The following is a 9628-nucleotide window of genomic DNA, read 5'->3' on the forward strand; positions in this document are numbered from 1 at the left end:
CTTGCCTCGCTGTGAAACAGTACAGCCTTTTGGTCAGCTACCATCTCTTCGCAAAGTGCGGAGAATAGACACGCTTTTAAGGGCCGGGTTTTGATGAAATTCACCACTCTCACTACAACGTTCAAAATCTCATGTTGGTCGTAACTAACTAAGCTGCCTTGACACGAGCGCTTCCCTGTGAATAACAGAGTGCGTCCATTGCGCATCGGGTGCTACCTGGGCCCAGGCTACAGATAAAATAAATAAATAAACTCTTGTTTTTCACGTCATTTCGCGCCCCACCTGGCATGTGCGACCCACAGTTTGAGAAACGCTGGTCTATGCGGTCAAGCCTGACAGAGGGAGGGTACATTGATACATGCATGTAGAGGGTGAAGGGTATTGCAGTGTGAGCAAGCAATTTTAAGCAATGAGCCCCTCGAGTCCGTAGGTTACACTGATTTTAGAACAGCTAAGGGGGGTTTTACAGCTTTTCTAAAATCAGTGTAACCTACAGCCTTAAATATAGCCCCACACTCACTAAGAAGTTCAGTGAACTTTGGGAAACTTCTCTATCTATAAGCTATATCTATTCTCTATCTATCTATAAGCGCATTGTTTCCTAACGTATCAAGGCGACCTGTGGGCTGCAGCTTGAATTTGTCAGGACAGAAGCCAGTCACCTTCCCTACCTGTATGCAGCGTGGAGCAAATGACAACAGCATTGTCAAAGGTAAGTAAGGCATTTAGTTTTATCCAATTTTTATGATAGTCAGTCTTTCTCGGTGTCGTGTTGCTTTAGCTAAGCTGATCTGAGTGCCCACATTCCGTTAGCAGCTATCACTAGCTAACGTTAGTGATGTCTATGACTCAGTATAGACATCACTCACTATGAATGGTAGAAGCTTGCAATGTTCTGGGAAGACATAACCGGTAATGCTGAACAAGGATGTTCCTAAAACATTCACTTTCAGGAACAATTTTGTGTAAAATGGATGTCAGCAAGGAACGTTCTTGGAAATAGTGTGGTGTTGTTGAAATAGTGGCTATTAGGCTAAGCTAGCCTGCTAGCTAATCTTAGTGGCTTAATTCCACAACTAGTGATAGCCGTAGCTGCTACAGTTCAATTATCAGTATAATTATCTGATTAGCTATTTCCCTGTTTTGCCTAAATGTATGTTCCTAAAATATTCACCTTTATAGAAAGACCTTTGTATTGGATGCCAGCGAGGATAGCTAGCTCACTGTGGAGTAAGCTAAACCCTTGATTAAACCTCACTCCCGCCCAAAGTTTTTAGCAATGTCTTGCAACTGCTGCCACTCGATCTGCATATAGGTTGAAAAAAATTAAATGGCAATGTAATTTTTAATGCAACATATGTCAATAGAATGCAGGCACATAAAACAATGGCAACCCCACATTCGCCGATCGCGGTCCCTTAAAAAATGCTTGATCAGAGCCAACAAATGGACAAGTTATAGCTTCATCACCATGTAAATGTCCTCCAAGATGTTTAAAAAAGTCCACTGCACTACAAACCTATATAAAAAAATAATAATTTTCTACTCTTGTTTGTTGTTGCAGACTCTTCTGTTGCAATGCAATGTAAGGAGTGTCCGTTTTCTCACCCGGATGTAGAGACCCTCCTGACCCATTACAGGCTTCATCACGGTCACCAGGGAAAAAGCTGGCTCTGCCTTCACCCCAAGTGCATGTGCATCTTTAAGACTTAAGGTAAGCTTACATTAAAATTTAATTTGGCACGGTACCATGCAAAAGACAAATCACCTCAGGTCGAAACTACATTCAGTTGTCAATAGTGTACATTCTAATGTGATTGTAGTGCAGTGGACTTTTTTAAACATCTTGGAGGACATTTACGTCGTGGTGAAGTTATAACTTGTCCATTTGTAGGCTGCGACCATAGCATTGGCAATGTACAAAACTTTGTGACACACAAAAGTAGGAAGCACAAACACTTCACAATTAGGGAACTCGAAAATGCAGTAGGTGCACCAGTTAATGATGAACTCAACGTGTTTTAAAATGTATGCAAATTATTTAATTAGATACTGCCTAATTTGCATATGTAAACACTAAATTACAGAAAACTTGTAATACATTATTTTCTCATATTAATGTAAGTTATCTACTGGGAAAGTTTCATAGTGAAATCTGCTAGTTAAAAATTTTACCCTATTCACCTGTAGTGTCTCGCCTTAAGTAAAAAAAGAATTAAGAAGACATCTGAGCTGCACCAGCATTCCTCTCCTTCTCTTTACATTTTCTGTCCTGGCCTGGTTGCACCAGATGGTCGCTAAAAAGGCACACGTCTTGGAGAACCATTGTCTTTTAATTTATTTTTTTTTGCAAATTTAGTGATGTAGTTCTGTGCTTTTCCACCAAGGATGCAGATGCTGAGGAGGACTAGAGGCATGAAAATTGGAATCTTGACTGTCATTGAAGACGACCTCGCCATGAAAGCACCGGACACTGTCACCAATATCGCCATCGTCCTGGAAGAGACTGTTGTTCTACAGGACATCAAGGATCTGCCATCTGCACTGGCCTACCTATGCGGACTCCTGCATGACATGGGGTGCCAATACTTATGACCCCTGTATTTTAAGGAAAAACATTTATTTATTTATGATACATTATTCTTGTTGGATTAAATGTTGGATATTTCCCTCATTTTTTAACTTAAGGCATTAAGATCAATTTCTAAAAGATGATTTAATATTCCTCTTTTTAGTCAGCAGTAGCAGAGGTGCCAATAATTCTGGAGGGTACTGTAGGTCAGGGGTGTTCAAACTGGCTAAAAATAAAAACATTGTTTGATCTATTTGGATTTTTGAGTTGTTATTTAGACTTGTTTTTGGTTAGAGTCAATGTATTAGTTGGAATTATTATTTTCAAGTTGGGAGCATTTGTTGATTCAACTTGATTATTTAAGTTCTTTACTGTCAAGTACAACTTACTCAAAAAAGCTAGTGAAATGTGTTGACTTGTTTTTTTAAGTTGGAAGAACTTTTGATTCAACTTGAATTTTTGAGTTGCCAACCTAATGTAAGTCCACCTTACTCACAATACTAAGTTTGCATTACTAGATATTTCAAGTTGGGAGCATTTGTTGATTTAACTTGATTATTTGAGTTCTTCACTGTCAAGTTGAAATTACTCAAAAAAGCTAGTGAAATGTGTTGACTTGTTTTTCTTAAGTAAACGCAGAGTTTTTTTTACAGTGTATGTCATAGTTAAAATTTTGAAAAAAAAAAAAAAAAAAATTGGATGGTTATACAATTGATTTTTTTTATATGGGCTGACTGTCCTCTTTCTTGAAAACAAAGCTGCTCTACTGACCCAGTGCTTTAGTGATGGGGTTTTCTGGAGAGTCGAAGGGACGGAAAAGATCACGTCACAAAGGAATATCCCGTTGCTCCCGGAAGTGTGTTGGAGTCGGTCCATGTCCTTGGAAAGGCCCTGGACTGAGACTGAGTCTGATTTGGAGGTTGATATAAGCATGATTGCTTCCTGGTAAAACGTAACCTTCCTTGAAACGTAACCTTCCTTGCCCGGTTACTGTTTGTGAAAAAGCAGCTGTGTTGCTTATGTCATGCTATAGTACTGTATACAAGTACTATAAGTACTGTGTTGCTTATGCCATGCTATAGTATACAAGTATGCTTTAGGGAGTCTTCTAGGTCCTAGAACTCCTCCCCACATTCTGCATAGCCAAAATGTTAAGTTCACATGTCTGAGTAGGAACTGAATTTTTTCACATTAGTTCACTTTTTTTTTTTTCATGTTAATTTCATTGAATTGAAAAAAAAAAAAGCTTTCATTTTACATAAGCTTTAAAAAAAAAAAAAAAAAAAAAAAAAGTTAGGGCAACATACTGTAGATTTCACAGAACGAGAGACATGTTCAAAGTGGACCTTGTGAATTTAGGGCCAATCTCAATTCTCTATTTTACCCCTTCCCCTTAGTTTTGCGCGTGCACGTGAGACGAAGGGCTATCTCAATTCTCATTTCGATCGAGGGGTAGGGATACGGGCAAGGGGTAGATACCCCTTAAAACCAAGCAAGATCGGGAGCTTACTTGAAACCGAGGGGTAAGAGAAATACCCAACATAGCCTACACCGCTCACACCGGAAAAATAAGCACACCGAGAGATTCATTGACATGAAATGTTGGCATTAATAAGGATTAAAATGGTAATTGTTTTATGTTGCATTCAATCTTGTGACCATATATTGAAGGTCCTGTTCTTCACGAGGAAGTTTTCAAAAAATCGCTGTTTTGTGAATGTTAACAGCACATCATTATTTGCGCGAATGTCTCGCATTTTACATATTTCCATGTCTACCCCGCGAATTGGCAGCATACCATGTCAGAAATGTCCAACAGCAGCTAAATTCGCTGAACTTTTTTACCGCTCGTCTGATATGAATGCTGCATAGGCCTACTGCTGCCGACTCCTCGCATAGGCAGGTAGCGATTGCTTCTGATGTCAAGTAACGACCATTTGGATATTATTGTAAAATATCAAAGGAGTTGTGGGATGTTTACATAGCAAACTGCATGTTTATTTTGTCCCCTATCCCTGTTTCATTCACCCGGTCCAAGGTAGGCTGCGAACGAACATAGGCACGTTCAGCTGTTGTTGAAATAATCCCTGAACAGTTTTATTCCGAGCTGAAAATGCAATTATAGCCTATTTGACAGAAGGCAGGTTGCTAGTGACAAAATATTAGCTTTCAGTGTGGTACGATCTCTGTAAATTACGTTAATTCAAGTGTTTCAATCATCCAGCTCTCCCTTATGGTTGGCTAGTGGTATCTCATTTCCAAGGGGAATATTCTTCACCCCTATGCCTTGCCACTCGGTTTCGAGGGACAAGGGCTAGGGGTAAAATGAAGGGATAGGGGAAGGGGTAAAACAGAGAATTGAGATTGGCCCCAATGCCGGTACAGGTCAGAGCATGGAGTGTTCATACAGAGCTCCCTCTGGTGGCTTATTTTCCTGCCTGAACACATCAGCTTTAAGATACACCATTACAAATCATTAATTGTCATTTACCTGGGACAATCTCCTTGGAACGACTTGTGATTAAGTGCCTTGCTCCAGGGCACGATGCAGGTAGATCCTGTAAATCTTCTGGTGTTCCAGCATGACAGCATATTTCTAAAAACTTGTACCTGGGATCAGAGTGCCACTACAAGGTCAGCACAGTTAGTGGTTTTGGTTGAGTTCTGCGAAATACAACAGCCTACTTTCGCTTGTACCAAGAATTAGGCTATTTTGAGATGAACATTTTGATAACAAAATCGAGGAACTAGAGAAATATCTGAAGGGAAAATATAAAACCTTGAAAGAAAAAAACCTAGAACCTAAATATAAACCAATTGAGTGTCCAAACACAAACTTGCTACTCTCTCAGCTGCTACTCTCTCAAGTCAATGTCTCCAGTTTTGGGACATGCTGGAAATGCCTTTGGGCCTGCTGGACATGTTTTTATAATAATAATAATAATAATAATACATTTTATTTAGAGAGCCTTTCATGTCACCCAAGGTCACTTCACAAATAAACAAAAACAAAAAGGTTGTAAAATTATAGTCATCTCAAAAAAATAAATTAAAAGTAAAAGTAAAAATAAAAAAGTAAAAATCAGTCAGTCAGTCAGTCCATAAGCCATCTTAAAGAGATATGTTTTAAGTGTGCTTTTAAAGTCAGTAATTGAGTCACAATGTCTCATGTAGTCTGGCAGTGAATTCCACAGCTTGGGGGCTATGTAGCTGAAAGCCCTCTCTCCCTGGGTGCTGAGGTTCACGTTAGGGACATGCAGTAGGCCTGCTGAGGAGGATCTCAGTGAGCGGACAGGAGTGTAGACTTCTAGGAGTTCAGTGAGGTAGGTGGGGGTATAATTGTGTAGGGCCTTGTATGCCAGGAGTAGGACTTTGAAATGTATTCTGTAGGCAACTGGAAGCCAGTGCAGTTGCATCAGTAATGGTGTTACATGACTAGTGGATTTGGAGCCTATAATAATCCTCGCTGCAGAATTCTGAATTAGTTGGAGCCGATGGAGTAGCTTGTTAGGGATTCCGGACAAGACGGAATTACAGTAATCAAGGCGCGATGTCACATACGCATTTACAAGGACTTCTGCACTCTGCTGGGTGAGCGCTGGGCGAAGCCGTGCAATGTTCCTTAGATGGAAAAAAGCACTTCGAGACTTTATGTGCGCACTAAATGAAAGTGTGTTGTCCAGTATGACACCAAGGCTCTTGACCTGGTTGGAGCAAGGGATGGTGCTGCCATCTATACAAAGGGTGAAAGGTTCCATCTTAGCAAGAGCTGATTTGGAGCCAACCACTAAGAGCTCAGTCTTACTGCTATTCAGCTTCAGGTAGTTTTGTGTCATCCACAAGTTTATGTCATGCAGGCAGGCAGTAATTGCAGCTGGAGGAAGAGTGGCAGTAGGTTTTGTAGATAAGTAGAGCTGGGTGTCGTCAGCATAGCAGTGAAATTGAACACCATGTTGTCTGAGGATAGTGCCAAGTGGGAGGAGGTAGATAATAAACAACAGAGGGCCCAACACAGACCCCTGGGGTACCCCTCTTGTCACAATTATTATGATAAACTTAAACTATAAATTATAAACTATAAACTATTCTAGCTTAGTGCTTGGGATCAGAGTACCACAACTAGGCCAGTAAAGGTAATGGCTGTGGTTGGGTTTAAAAGGATCGAGCCTGCCCGCCAAATATTGCTCCTGAATTGTTTTACTATCTACTGTATGAACCACTGCAAAGTAGTACAACATTCAACATGGATTTTTTGGGGGGCAATATCTGGTATACAGACTCTATATTTCCTATTGACTTTTCCAGCTGTCCAGCATCTACAGTTGACCAGTGTTGGATGTACGTGGCCTTAGTTGACTTTTCACTTGTGGATGAGTTCTGCTAAATAGGACAGCCTACTTAAACCTTTACCAAAACATTAGCCTATTTGTTACCATTGAAGAGGAAGTAACTGTGGCACATGTTTCAGCAACAGTTTTAGATTATTGGATTATTCAAGGATTAAAGTTTTCCGTCATACGACGGATTTCTGTCAATTTGATTTTTAGAAATGTCATATTTGAGATCGAGGCAGATCCGATGAGAAAAAAAAATAAGAGGGGGGGGGACTATCACCTTTTCTTTTCCTTCTTTCCAACTACAAATATTAGGTCCGATGAATTAATGTGTGTGATGGTAAATGTTTAAAGACCTAATAGTGTTCTTGATAACTTTCTGTGTCTCAATCAGTGACCGCTCAAGAAGATAGCCTACGTCAGCCATGAGTTTCGCTTTGTTTATGTTGTAGCTACACGCTTGTCTCATTGGCCTGGGGCGTTTGCTTAAAAAAAGAACACGTATGGAGGACTAATAACGGTCTAAAAGTTGGATTATAGTGACACATTCGAGACAGCTGATGAGGTTGCGTTTAACTTTTTTGGATATGATATTGTGAGCTCTATGTGCGAATTCGGAAAAGAAGCGTAGGCTGTGTTCTTTCCGTGCATCAATGTAGACAATTTCTTACTATCGCGAACTCTTGTCAGGGGAGGTCATTCATTTTGGGTGTCACCTATGACTTGAACGGAACGGAAGGTTTTGACTGAGTGTGTTAACATAAAATAATAATAATATTGTCATCATCGCGAACTGTTTAGTAAGGGGGTCAGTCGTGTTTGTGACGCACAGACAGCCTTGTAGCCTATTTTGCTTAGGCCTCACTTTTAACGACAGTAGGTTGTGAGTGTATGTTGACAAAAAATAACCATGCAATTAAAATAGTCAACTTAAAACTTTGCTATAAAATATTATTAATTTATAGCACAAAACCATAACCAGTAGGCCTACCAGAACCTTGCATATTAGTGTAATTTGTGTGCGTCTATTTGGCAAGGCCACTAGCTGTCATGGATGCGTTGTTGCTAAAGGAAGGCAGGTGTCAAAAGTTAAAAAATAAATGGAGATGGGCGGCTGTTGGAAATGGGGGAGAACTAACAAGCCATGGTGTAAAGAAATTAAAGTGCCAGGGTTTGCTTTTTCGGGTTTGCTGCAAGAAAATTGTTTATGGATGCAATAGGAAAACGTTTTAGTACGCCACCAATCAGAAGACCGCCATAAGATTAACGTTCGTGCATTTCAGGACATCTTCCCCACCTGGTGCAACTAGCCACCACAACAGCTACGTTTATCTACTGACCGTTTTTACGTTTAGAAAGTAGGCTACGCATGTTCTTTCATAGCGCCAACCGCGACCTGTCCCTCACCATATCGCAACCTCTTGTCAACCTTATACAATCTGTTGCTGAAGACAAAAGCGCCCTCTCCAGATTGTCGTTATCAAATGTGCAGACCGCCTGCATGAGCACACACAGTATTGCTGCTCATTGGAAAACTGAGTTGTCTGTAAAACTCAAAATTACCATATTTTCATTAAATGCGGATGAGGCAACAAATGGAAATATGAACAATATCTAGAATGTTCTGATTCGTTACTTTGATGAGGAAATTGGAAGTCTTGCAAACTTGATTTTATAGATTTTACTTGTGTTGATTTGCATATTAACAAGAAAAAAATCTCCCCTTTAAACACTTTTGGCCTGAAGTAATTAAATAAGAGTGTAAGTTAAAGCCTTTCTACAATATTGCTGCAGTAGAAAAGAACAGCAATGGCTAATCAGCAATGGTCAGGGATGGTACTAAAATATATTTTTGTTCATCAGGAAAACTCAATCTCAATCAAGAACACTCTCAATTCGCCTTATTCACATGGTGGCCATTGGCGGCTAAAACGAGGCTACAGGGTACACAACCCATAGGATTGTTATGATCTATGCATTCACCTGTAGGTTGCATTAATTATATAGAAAGTGTCCCCTGTAGCCTCGTTTTGGTTTAAACAATGGCCGCCGTGTGAATAAGGCGAATACTCTCTTTATTTTGCTGTTTGCGTCTTTTTGTACATTAAAAACCAATAGGTCGCGACCGCAAAAGGGGTGCTATCTCTATAGGTAGATATGAACAACGTATGATTTATGGCCTGAAAAAAAAGTTCAGTCAAACAATTTTTTTTCTCTTTAATCCCTGATTATTATTCAATCATTAGTTTTGTCTCAAGGTTTTCAGAATCAGAATCAGTGCAGTATGTTGACACAGAGAAGGAATTAGCTTCCGACCATTGGTATCTCTCCAGCAGTACAAATACGCAACATACTGTGACGTGGGTATCAAATGATCACACCATGATTGTTGATTCGCTCTCTACCGTTTATTTAACAAGTCAGATACATACATACAGTAACAACAACACAGCCCTTTTATGTTTTTAAAGCTCACAGCACACATGGTGGGGGTGGGAGAGACCACACTTAACCAAGAACCTGACATAGGCTACCCACCACCCAAACACATAATGCACACACTGGTTAACATAAATACCCGCACTACATTGGTCATTTTGCATAGAATATCATACAGAAAATGTACATATTTACATACAGGACACAGTAAGATACATTTTTCATATCTAAGATTTGATGTAAGATAATAAGGTCATGACGTAGTAGTATACGTAGTGCAAAA

General features: G+C 39.8%; 1 long non-coding RNA gene across 1 annotated transcript; it reads left to right on the forward strand.

The window, feature by feature from the left end:
- The first annotated feature begins 336 nt into the window (after window positions 1–336).
- LOC125299685 lies at window positions 337–2793 on the forward strand. Its single transcript, XR_007194427.1, has 3 exons — window positions 337–712; window positions 1565–1714; window positions 2388–2793. It is a non-coding gene; the product is annotated as an uncharacterized LOC125299685 (long non-coding RNA).
- Window positions 2794–9628: the final 6835 nt, after the last annotated feature.

This window comes from Alosa alosa, chromosome 8 (genome assembly GCF_017589495.1).
Source record: "Alosa alosa isolate M-15738 ecotype Scorff River chromosome 8, AALO_Geno_1.1, whole genome shotgun sequence".
NCBI classification, from domain to species: domain Eukaryota; kingdom Metazoa; phylum Chordata; class Actinopteri; order Clupeiformes; family Clupeidae; genus Alosa; species Alosa alosa.